General features: G+C 39.0%; 1 long non-coding RNA gene across 1 annotated transcript; it reads left to right on the top strand.

The window, feature by feature from the left end:
* Positions 1 to 9574: 9574 nt before the first annotated feature.
* On the top strand, positions 9575 to 10789 carry LOC141406375 (uncharacterized). The gene is made up of 3 exons (XR_012413375.1): positions 9575 to 9625; positions 9858 to 10197; positions 10283 to 10789. It is a non-coding gene; the product is annotated as an uncharacterized lncRNA (long non-coding RNA).
* The last annotated feature ends 2553 nt before the right edge of the window (positions 10790 to 13342 follow it).

Here is a 13342-nt window from a genome sequence, read left to right as displayed (position 1 = left end):
GGCAATAATCATTAATGGCGACGAGGATGATGATACCGGTGATCAGCAACAACGGCAGCATCTTCTTCATCAACAGGTAGTAAAACAAAAACAACAAAACGTGCTTAATGCAACAATTAACACACATTATTCCAAGCATCGCGTGTACGTGCGTGACAATCTTTGAGATTCGAGGCTTAACGTCTTCGGTAAATATGGTCTGTGACAAAGCAGGCGGGCCTTATAAGAATTTCTAAGTATACGAAGAAAGAAGAAGATAAAATAGCGAACTATTTTTTGTTTGTTTTTGAACTACCGATAAAAATTCAGTTTTGTTATGTAGAGGAGGGCGCAGAGGGCGGCTTAAATAAGAAGAAAACGAACGAAACAGCACAAAGAAATATGAAACCTACTATAATGAAGTATAGAATGCTAGGTAAGACAACACACCGACAAAGAGACAGACGTCCAGATATGAATGCCAAAGAAAGAAATGAAGAAGAAGAATGGACACAAAAATATGACATGGAGTTGTTGAAGAAGAAGGCAGCAACACTAACAACAACACCAACCACCACATTAAATTAATGGTTGGCGACAACATGAAGAGGCAACATGAAACCAAACTTACAAAAAAAAAAAAAAAAAAAAAACAGAGAGATCCGAAAACCCACACACACTAACTCACTCCGAAACTCAAGAACTCGGTGCACAAACATAAATCCCAAAGATACAACGAAAGCAACAACAATAACCCGCAACGTAAAACGTGCCCAAGAAGTAACTCAAGAATAAACAAAACAAATAAAAGAAAATTTCAAAAATACCGGTTTTTGAGATTCGAACAAAAATATACAAATTCTTGATTGTGTAAAACTTACATTGCACTCATACATACGTTGTTGTTATGTACAGTGTATGAGTGTTTCGGTATCTCTTCTACATACATATAAGCCGAGACAACAGCAAGAACAACAAAATATTTTAAGATACCTGTACCTGTTTTTGTGTTAGTTTTTTTGAAACACCGGAGTTTAATTTTTTCCTAACTTCTGACTCTCCCATATGGGAGCATGAGAGTCGTTTGGGCTTCGAGTATAAGTATCTCACGTATGCCATACAAAGTACCACATTGTCAACTTAAATTATCTTCGCCAACAGAATATGGTAATGAAAAAAAATGGTAGTAATAAAAAATAGTCTTAAATTCGCCAGACCGGATCTCATATACATACATATCAATGGGAAACAAACTCAATTCTAGTTGTAACCTAAAGTTCTAATAGCCAAATTCCCATTGCAAATATCTACGTACAGTAAAACCCCTATAAATCGTACTCTGTTTATGTAAAACCTCCAAATGGCGCCCAACGTGGGTCTTAAGTATAATACGAACAAATAATCTGAATTTGAAATTCGAAGTTTTTATACCCTCAGCATAAACAGACTAAATAATGGTTTTAGACGTCAAGTATGTTTTCATGAAATCCGTTTCAGATATTCTGAAGTCGATTTAGCCAGGTCCGTTCACAATAAATCTCGAACGAATCAAAAGATTCGGTCCAAAATTTGGCAGCTTTAATATTTTGTCCAAACTTAGATCAAGTTCTAAGATGGGCCATATGGGCGCCACAAAAGTTTAACATTTATGACTAAAATGGTGGGAACGATAACTCCGAAGGCAATAACCGATTTGGTTCGTACTTTGCACATTTCTATGAGAGATAGATCAGAATCGAACGTGGATTATATCGGTCCACTCTTTAGGGCACCTTCTACGCAAAATTTCTGTACAGTGTAGTTTAAGACCTTCTCTCGAATCGTTTTGATTTTTTTTGCTTTTTTCGGGGCCAAATCTGTAATCTGTAAAACCCCATGCGACTAACATACATGTAGAGGCTTTTTGGGCGCACTACAACTTTCGAACCGGATACTGCGTTTGCCCAAACTTTCCATATCGTAAAATTTCTGCGAATTTTGGATAAAGTTCGAAAATGGTGCTATCGGCCCACTCCTTCCTGTACCTCCCTCACAAGGTCTGTTCGAGGGTACTTTGGAATTTTTTACCGAATCTACTCTATGCAGCAATATTCTGTTTTTCGTGAGCAAGCCGATGCTTTCTGATATTATGGTCCAAAAGCTCTAAATTATACGGTGACCAACTGAAATGACTGCGGGACGCGATATCTATCGAAAGGAATGACTCCCAAAATAAGATCCACTTCCAAAATTGACAATATCAGTCTACTCCTTCGATTTCATCGATCATACCTCGCAGATAATTGCAATTAAATTGCAAAAAGATGCATTTTCTGGGATTGGAACAACAGCCCCGGGTGTTAAATGCTGTGCGCGCGGTTGCTGTTGAGGGGACTGCGGGGGAGTTTCGTAATCTAACGACGAATGAGTTTCGTACTGACGACGAATCACTGGGGGCTGTGTTCGCGCAGCATGCAGCAACATAGTCCCTGTCGTAGTCCCTCTCGTGGACTAGTCCAGAGCAAACCCTTAGATGCACCCACTCCTGACATCTATTGCATCTCACCGAAGATTGTAAATGGGTGAAGATGCGGATGGGACAAACCGGGCATAAATATATTGGTCCTGGGTTTTCCTCTGTCCCGGCAAGGACCAAAATAATACGGAGCAGGCATTCCGGGATATGCTGCTCCCAGCACAGAAAAACGAAACAAATACAAACACATGTACACTGAAGTGGCAGCCACTGACCAAACGCTGATGTTGTGTGGTTCCGGGTCAATCTGGTACGAGAGAACCCGCTGCAGTCGGATTGTTTCGTTTCGTTTTGCTTGGTCAATGAGGACGCCCTTACCAGAATTAGAGGAGAGTGTCACAGTTCGCCCGACATAACCATCGTGTCACCTGGTCTGACAAATGACGTTACCTGGCAACCTGTCCCTTCCCTTGGATCAGACCATCTCCCAATAATTGTCTCCATTAGCAGACTACCCGATTTCATCACCTCTTAACGTCGCAATTTCATCAATCATGGGGAAAGCCGATTGACCGGGTTTCAGAGAGTTCACCAATCGCCGCTTCAGAGAACTGCCCAGTCCTCCTGATGTTCGGGTAGCGGAAAGGACGTTCCGAGACATCATCACAGTTGTAGCCGCTCGCCATATACCTGCTGGTCGAATACCCGAAGTAAGACCAAACTTCCCAACAGAGGCGACGGGATTAGGAAATGAGAGTGATGAGCTTCGTCGAGCCAACCCCAATGACCCCAGAATCAGGGAGCTGGCACCGTAAATTAGAGAGAAGAGTACTACGTCGCATCAGATCTCTTCCTGCCGAGGATGAATCACCCCAGTTTATAATGGATGATATTGCGAATGTCATCAGGAACGCTGAATCATCCAAGGCGTTGGGCCCTAATGGAATCTCCATGGTAATGCTGAACCAGCTGGATGAGCCGGGAGTGGAGTATCTCACTAAAGTTCTCAACCTGCCGCTAGCCACTCTAATTGTTCCCGAAGTCTGGAAAATGGGCAGAGTGGTCCCACTACTGAAGCCAGGCAAGGATGCCAGCAAAAGTGAATCGTACAGACCGATTTCACTTTTGTCGCCTGTAGCAAAGACCCTTGAGGCCTAGTCCTCCCCAGTGTCAGAAATAGCTATCTAGTTACCGATCATCAGCATGAATTCCGCAAGCAGCACAGCACGACAACAGGGCTGCACGCCATCTCCACACATATTTGTCGAGGACTCAACCAGAGACCGCCGTGTGACAGAACAGTAATGTTGGCTCTTGACTTATCAAACTCATTTGATACTGTCAGGCACTCCATGCTGTTTGAGGACATAGAGCAGACAACCCTCCGGCCAAACTTGAAACGTTGGATAATCAATTATATGTGTGGACAACAGTCGTAGGTGGAATTCAGGAACAAGAAGTCCAAACCCGGTAGAGTGAAACAGGGAGTTCCCCAAGGTAGGGTGATATCTCCGGAACTATTTAACCTCTACCTCTCGTGTATTCCACCCCCTCCAGACGGCATTGAGATCGTAACGTATGCGGATGATTGTACGATCATGGCGACAAGTACCTACCCTGATGACATCTGTGAGAGACTGAACTCTATTTAACCGATCTAACCACCTTTTTCCACGTGTGGAATATGCAGATATTCGCCACTAAATCTACGACCACTCTGTTCACCACATGGAAGTGAGTTGAATGTCGTGGTCGATTGCAGAATTCTGACCACAAACTGTGGTAAGCTATGCGGCGCCAGTTTGGTCCCCGAATTTATGTGATACGCATTGGAAAAAGATTCAAGCTTGTCAGAATGCCGCCCTGAGAACAGCAGAGTGCCTCCTCAAGTCTTCAGTGCACCATCTACATGAGGAGGCAAATATTCTTCCAGTACAGCAACACAATTATGTATATGCTTTCCTTGCAGTACTTGCTCGGGTATTGCCGTGAGAGCCATCCCAATCACCATCTGCAGATAGGATATTCATACTCTAGAGAGGGAGGTCCACAATATAGGAGAGAACCCCTAGATCAACAGGCATATCGGGCAGGTCTGAATGGTATTCACACAGACGTAGTTGCTAAGGCCATAAGCAAATATAGTGTGAATAATGTCCTCGGAGTACATCCCCCACGACGAACCAGAGTAGTTTTGGCTCAATTACGTCGGGATGTTGCAGTCGCTTAAATTCCTATTGGGCAAGTATCGATAGCACCGTGCAAAACATCTGCCCAGTATGCGACATGGGCCCGCACAACATACAGCATCTTTTCAACTGCCCTGCCAAAGCTGCCACTTTCTTGGAACTTGAGATCGGCCCTAGATTGAGCAGAAGAACAAACATACAATAATAATCACTGTTACAACAACAACTCCTTCATTACCTCCTCTGCAACATTTCATTTCGATTTTCTACAGTAGGATGTACTCGGTATAAGGGCTGATCAAGGATTCCTTAGAAGTCTTCATCGAATGTATTCCATTCTGATTAAAACGAAATATTGTCATTAAGAAATTCTGCAATCTAGTTCGATACGTCCATAAAGAATAAGGAGACAGGCGAATGTATTTACGTGGGCAATTAAACAAATGTAGAGTGTCGTGTGGTACCACTACACATGCAGGACTTGTGTAGGGTACCATCATCAAAGCGTCCGGATATTAACTGGGCTAAAACCACTCATATTTGCCTTGGTAGCTGGCGTTCTTCTGATGCAATGGATGCGCGGTGGTCTCCGAATACGGCACTTACACTGTACCTTTGTACTTCCTGCATAACTGCATCAGTGTGAATGTTATTCAAGCCTGCCTGATAGGCTCGTTGATCTAAAGGTTCTCGCTTGTACCTTTGAACTTCTCCCTCCAGATTATGAAGATCTCTGCTGAGGTGCCTGGGTGGGTGAAACCTTCCCAAAACGCTCTACATCGACAATATCTTGTTGTGTTGATGTATCGGTAAAATCTTCATCTCCTTATGACGATGGTCCACCAGTGGACGAGGTACCCTGTTGTAGTCCTTAGTCCTCTTAACGTTCGATTTTTTTCACCCAAAGGATTCTCGGAACAGTCTCCTTTCCGTTGTTCTTGAAGCGGTGGAACTCTTTTTCTTCTTTGTCGGCTTTGCAGTGTTCTGCTCTTCGGGTCGCTAGTTTTATCTGAAGGCTGGGTCGAGCATGAACTTCCCCTTAGTTTGTCAGTCTCTTTCTCCCTGTATTTGCCCTTAGGTTGTGTGTTTGTCGCAGTACCTTCGACCACAGGTGCCAAGGCACCCACACCTGTGGGAGAGATTTGCTCACGATCTCATGATGACGACGGGGTGTGACTCATGGGCAAATCAACAACACCCGCCGTTACTAGGTTTATTAGGCTTTTACATTGTCCAATTTTCTTCATTATTGTGTTTTTTGTTTTAGGGGAACACCCCCATAGTGAGGTGATCGCACTTATCCGCTCCGTAACAGTTTTGATCGCAAAGTGAATTCTCTAGATCTAGAACAAATTAGTACGATCATCCGCCTCCCCCTATTAGCGCCCGGAAGGTGAACTAACAAACACCCTCGGGTAGATCAATATGTTTAGTGGAGCCTCATTTCAGCCGTCCAGGTGCTGTACAGTGTTACAGTGGATTAAGCTGAGGATATTTTCATATTTCTCTGATGGAAGAACTGCACTAAGTCAGCTATGAAGCTGACTCTTATGACTCTTTATAAAACAACGGGTGCTTCTATAGACCCTAAAAGAAAGAAAGGGTGCTTCTATTGACCCTTTATGAAAGAAAGGGTGCTTCTATTGACTCTTTATGAAAGAAAGGGCACTTCTATAGGCACTTTCTGAAAGAAAGGGCACTTCTATAGGCACTTTCTGAAAGAAAGGGGACTTCTATAGGCACTTTCTGAAAGAAAGGGTGCTTCTATAAGTCGTTAATGAAAGAAAGGGTGCTTCTATAGACCCTTAATGAAAAAAAGGGCACTTCTATAGGCACTTTCTGAAAGAAAGGGTGCTTTCATAAATCCTTAATGAAAGAGAGGGCGCTTCTATAAACCCTTAATGAAAGAAAGGGTGCTTCTATTGACCCTTTACGAAAGAAAGGGTACTTCTGTTGACTCTTTATGAAAAAAGGGTGCTTCTATAGACCCTTTCTAAAAAAGGGTGCTTCTTTAGCCCCTAATGAATGAAAGGGTGCCTCTATAGACCCTTTCTGAAAGAAAAGGTTATTCTATAGACTCTTTCTGAAAGTAATGGTGCTTCTATAGACCCTTTCTGAAAAAGGGTGCTTCTATAGATCCTTTATGAAAGAAAGGGTGCTTCTATAGACCCTTAATGAAAGAAAGTGTCCTTCTATAGACCCTTAGTGAAAGAAAGGGTGCTTCTATAGACCCTTAGTGAAAGAAAGGGCGCTTCTGTAGACCATTAGTGAAAGAAAGGGTGCTTCTATAGACCCTTTCTGAATGAAAGGACGCTTCTATAGACCCTCTCTGAAAGAAAGGACGCTTCTAAAGACCCTTTCTATAGAAGCACCATATCTTTCAGAGAGGGTCTGTAGAAGCACCCTTTCATTCAAAAAGGGTCTACAGAAGTAGAAAGGGTCTGGTTTAGTTTAGAAAGAGCCTTTATACCAGAGGAATGCAGAAGTAGATGATTCAGACTCTCATGAGCCACTTGCCAAAAACCAGGTGTAAGTGTGGCTTACCACTCTAAAAACAAGTATAACACTGTGCGACATGAAAATTATTAACCATATTCTGACACCGCAGCGGGATGGAAGACTAAAAATAAGAAGACACGTGTACCGGCGTTTTTCCCTGTCACTTCAACTTTCGCGGTTATGGCCCCTCAAAGACCTGAGGCCTTGACGTCGAAAGGGATCACTTTGTCAGGCACATATCTTCTAAACCGCTACGAATTTGGGTTTACTCGTAGAAGAAAAGTTGTAGCTCTCGTCTTAAAGAATAATAAATGTGAACACACAAAATCTATTCAACCTCAACTTCAAGGCCAAATTTCCCTTTTAAGTTTTTCTCGAATTTTAGTCTACAGATATCAAACCGATCAAAATTGAAGCTAACAACCAACTAGAAAAATGTATTTTAGACCTTAATAAACAACTTTCTAGAACATACGAACTCTAAAGAAACGGTTCTTAATGATCAAAATAGCAAATCTTATGCGATTTTTTTTTTCTTTTCTCAGTTTCTGCTCCATATACATACATATACTAAACCGTTCAAAATTCAAGAAAACAATGGCCCACAATAATGTAGCAAAGATATCAGCAAACAATTTTCTGAAACATACGAAATGTCTATGACGGGTTCATAAATGTGAAAATAGCCAAAAACTTCTGAAAATATTCGATTTTTATACTTTTTCCTCCGATTCCGGTCCACCGACCAAAAATTTAGGATACAGTCAAGTACAAACCTATACCCAAGATTTCAATAAACAACTTTTTAGAACATAAAAAGATTCTAGGGACGGTTCTTCAACCTCAAAATTCGATTATTTTAGATTTATTATTTGAGATTATTCTTTCCTGTCCAGGTCCGTAAATAACAAACCTTTCAAATTTTCTTGAGTTTTGAACAATATTTTATTTCCAGATCTGAGCTGGGGGAAAAGTTAAAGTTAATCTAATATTTTGTGAATTTCAGCTTGAAGAATCTTGGGTACATTTTTGTAGTTGACCGTTAATGTCAATAATGTGAAATAAGGTGAAATCAGAAATGCGAGTATAAACTGTTGCTGTGAACTGTGTTTGAAATATTGTTGTAAAAGATATGATGCAAAATACCGCATATACAACATGAAGTAAGCATTTTAGAGTTTCAGAATGTTCTAAAGAATTGTAGAGAACTTTATTTGAAAGATTTTTGCTAAAGGTTACTTGGTTCAATTCCCAATAGTTTAGCAGATACTGACCAGCTTTTCAGAAATTATGTACAATTTTCTATATGATTTGATGCCCTAGGTGGTGTTTTTCTTATGTGGTTTTTAAAAGATAAGTTCTACTAGTTTAGGGCTACAGTATTGCTAAGGACAGCAAGGCCAATTTCCTATTCGTTTCTGAGAAAAAGGCCTGATAAATGCAAAGAAGTGTAAATTTAGCTCGGTTTAGATGAGGCCATAAAATCCGAACTGGACCTGATAGGACAAAACCCTACTAGGGTTTTGTAGTCTAAATATGTACTTTCAAAAAATGCATACTAGAAGTTGTTTGCATTTTCAGTGTTGCATAGTGTTATCTCTGCTATATACAGTACTTGACGTCATTCTTATGCCATTTTAAAGTAAGAGATCTAACTCAGTCCAGACGCTTAAAATCATCCTTAATTTATCATGTGAGAGAAGGAAATGGCTCTTTGTTGGGAGACTAGTTTGCCTGGAATCTTTTGCTTCCAGGTTCCAAATGCCATCATTTTTAAGGAACAACAATAAAATCAAAAATATGTAGGTACATACATATATTCTGGATAAACACAATACACTAAAGGCCTTCGAGAGAAGTTGTCGCTGTTTTGATGGCTTCGCATCGTTAAACCTAAACTAAACTATTAAATTTAATTTCTTCTGATAGTCTTTCAGTATTATTTTTGGTCATGGGACGTGATTTCCAAATACCTCTTCCAAAAACCTTTCATAACCACTGTTCACTGACATACTTCAACATATTGTTGTTTTTTGCAGTGTTTATGGCCTACTAAAATTTCCATTCTTGAGAAATGTTTTTTTATTTTGCTGAAGTTGTCGTTTTTTTTTTGAGTTCATTCGGACTTTAAAAATTTCTGAATTTCAACAACAACAGATGGTCATTTTCAGCTAAGTTGCAAAAAACTCCTCATTAAATAACAAATAACCGACAAAAAAAACTGCAGCAGTAATGTGAAAAAAAAAAACACCAGCAGCAGCTACAAAAACAACAAACACTTTAAGAAAGAGATGGCTATACCGAACAAAAAAAAAACATTTATGAATGTTAATGCTAATCCCAGTACGATATTCAGTCAAGCGTATGATTCTGTAAGATTTTCAAACAAAAAGCAAAACACTGCACACAAACTACAAAAACAACAACTACAATTCAATGTGCTGCTTGCTAAGCCTACACTTCGAAGCACCTGAGTTTTAAGCAGCTGCATTTATGCGCACAGGTAAGTAAAACTGCTGACTCGTCACCATATAAATTTATCACGTTTAAGAAAGAAAACACAGCCAACAACAAAAACAACTACTACTGAGACTACGACCACTACTACATTAACAGCATCCAATATCTTACAAAAGAAGAACCTTCCAAGATTTTGTTCATCCATCTTCCAGCAAGAGGCTTTGTCAAACCTCCTCTTTTGTTGTTGTTTAGTTATTGTTTGGAGTTTTTTTTAGAGTTTGAAATGTGGTAAATCTTCAAATGGGAACAAGGAATGAGAAGAAGAACGAAAAACAGAAACCCTCAGCATCATCATAAACAAAAAGTAGTCACACTTTTGCTGTCTTTCATTTTCGAAATAAATGATCCCTGGCTCAAAATGTTATTAATGTACAGTCCTGCTGAAAAGTATGTGTCACAAAGTAAGATAATTCGGAGAAGTTTAAAAAATAAACATGTACAAAAGAATCTGTCGGCCTTACCAACAGCTAAGTACCCTCAGCCTATGACTAAAAAAACAAGAAGTGGAATGGTGGATCTAAATGTACTATGCACAGATCGTAGATGGCAAAAAAGGTAGGTAGGTGTGGTAGGCATTATAATCATTTCAATGACAGACCCAATCAACTCCAAAAAACCAATAATCCTCCTTATATTGCAGGAATACAATTTGAACGGGATTTTTGAAACATTCGGATCGTTGTAGAGTGATGTACTAAGTAAGACCACAAAAGCTACTATTACTTTAGTGCAAGAAGTGTATGAAGGAGCGACCCTACATTATATTAATATAAATATTATTGCCCATATCTAAGGTAGTATTGGCTTTCTCTAGGAAAAAAGGATATACATATAATATTGTGCTTAAGATCACAACAAACGCCTGCTATTAAAATTTTCAACACTATCCGACCTTACTGGGTTCAAGAGCAAAAGAGTTGAACTTTTTCGGAGAAGGTACCTGAAGGACTCGATTGACATAGTTGATCTCGGAAATGGATGTAATTTTGGAGTTATTTCTTTTCTTATGGAGTTATTACTTTCCACAAAATGTCGCTGTAATAGGGGCGAGGACAACAACGGTCATGTCTCTTTCAAAAATATTAAAAAAACCGCGGTCATGACTCTCGAACATATTTTGAAGAACCTCTAATAAATATTTGTTAAAAACTCACGATCACAACTCACTAATAAATATAAAAAAACCACTATTATTTTTATACCCTCAGCATTTATGCTAACGAGGGTAATAATGGTTTTAGATCCCAAGTATGTTTGGACGAAATGTGTTTCAGACAATTTGGGGTCGATTGAGCAATGTCCGTCCGTCTGTCTGTCTGGCTGGTGCGCACGATAACTCTCAAACGGAGCAACCGATTCGGTTCAAAATTTGGCTTTCGTAATATTTTGTCCAGTTAGTTTAAGTTCGAAGATGGGTTATATCGGTCCACTTATTCCGGTACCTCCCCCACAAAAGTTGGAAAATGTTCGGAACATTTGTGCGCACGATAACTCTTGAAGGGAGTAACCGATTTGGCCCACACTTTGTACATCGTGAAAGTTCTACCAGACTTAGATGAAGTTTAAATATGGACTTAATCGGTCCACTCCTTCGGGTACCTCCCACACAAAATTTCGGAAAAGTTCAGTTTAGGGCCTGCTCTCGAATTGCTTTGATTTTTGTTGTAACAACTTGTATTCGCTGTCCCCCATACGACGGTACAAGTTTCATAAGGGGCAAGCCCATACTTCCTGAGAAAATAGCCTGAAAGTTGCAAAAAACCCCTATGACACCGTGTGTAGTGGTTGGAGCGCAAGATAAATCTCGAACGGATCTGCCAATTCGGTCCAAAATTTGGACTTCGTAATATTTTGTGCAAACGTAGTTAAAGTTCGAAGATAAACCATGTCGGTCCACTCCTTCAGGTACCTCCCTCACAAAAATTCAAAAATCTTCGGAAAAAATATGCGCACGATAATATATATCTACCAGATATAGATCAGGTTCGAATATGGACTATATTTGTGCACTCCTTTGGGTACCTCCCACACAAAATTTCGGATACGTTCACTTTAAGACCTGCTCTCGAATCACTTTGATTTTTGTTGAAGCGATTTGCATTCGCTACCTCTATTACGACGGTAAAAGTTTTTTCAGGAGCAGGTCCATATTTCTTGGGAAAACATCCCGAAAGGTGTAAAAAGCCCTATGTCACCATATGTGGCTCTCGAACTGTTCTACCGATTTGGTGCAACATTTGGTCTTCGTCATTTTTTATCCAAACTTAGTTTCATGGGGCAATACCGGTCCCCAACTTCCGGTACTTCTCCCCAATATTTAAAAAATGCCACTAAAATGTTAGGACGATATCACTTGAATGGTGCAACCAATTTGGTCCAAACTTTGGATATCCTAATATTTTGTCAACATTTAGTTTAACTTCTAAAATGGCCCATATCGGTCCTCCCTAAGGGTACCTCCCCACAAAAGTTCAACATTTGTGTTAATTCCTAATCCACATTTTTGTCGGCAAGTTCAAATGTTGAAAAAGGACCACAAAATTCTGAAGAGACGCTAAATACATTCTATCTGTCCGCGGATGAAAGCTTCAATTCAAATTGGCTGAGGATATACCTCGGTCGGCAAAGCAGACTGACACTTTTTTACGTGTCAATATTATTTTCAAAAAACCCACGATCATTACTCTCTAACGAATATTTTTAAAAAACAAACCCAAAATCATGACTCTCTAATAAATATTTTTTAAAAAACCCTACGATCATGACTCTCTAATAAATATTTTTTAAACCCCACGATCATGACTCTCTAATAAATATTTTTTAAAACCCACGATCATGACTCTCTAATAAATATTTTTTAAAAAAACCCACGATCACAACTCTTTAATATATATTAAAAAAACCACGATTATTTTCAATATTATTTAAAAAACCACGATCGCTCTAACGAATATTAAAAAAAAAACACGATCATGACTCTCTAATAAATATTTTTTTATAAAAACACATGATCATGAATCAGTTGTATATTTAAAAAAATCAAAGTCATGACCAATATATATTTTTTTTTAACCCTCGATCATAATAAATATTTTTAGACATTTCTCTCTAAAAAATAGTAAAAATCACGATTTTATTTGAAAAACCCCACGATCATGACTCTCTAGAAAATTTTTTTAGAAAACCAAGATCATGACTCTCTATAAAATATTTTTTAAAAACCCACGATCATGACTCTCTAGAAAATATTTTTTAAAAACCCACGATCATGACTCTCTAGAAAATATTTTTTAAAAATCCACGATCATGACTCTCTATAAAATATTTTTTAAAAACCCACGATCATGACTCTCTAGAAAATATTTTTTAAAAACCCACGATCATGACTCTCTAGAAAATATTTTTTAAAAACCCACGATCATGACTCTCTAGAAAATATTTTTTAAAAACCCACGATCATGACTCTATCGAAAATATTTTTTAAAAACCCCACGATCATGACTCTCTCGAAAATATTTTTTAAAAACCCCACGATCATGACTCTCTCGAAAATATTTATTAAAAACCCCACGATCATGACTCTCTCGAAAATATTTGTTAAAAACCCACGATCATGACTCTCTAGAAAATATTTTTTAAAAACCCACGATCATGACTCTAGAAAATATTTTTTTAAAAACCCACAATCATGACTCTCTAG

This window comes from Musca autumnalis, unplaced genomic scaffold (genome assembly GCF_047663935.1).
Source record: "Musca autumnalis isolate F117 unplaced genomic scaffold, ASM4766393v1 scaffold_5, whole genome shotgun sequence".
Lineage (NCBI taxonomy): Eukaryota > Metazoa > Arthropoda > Insecta > Diptera > Muscidae > Musca > Musca autumnalis.
The sequence above is the reverse complement of the archived record's forward strand: the minus strand, read 5'-3'. Positions and strand labels throughout refer to the sequence as shown.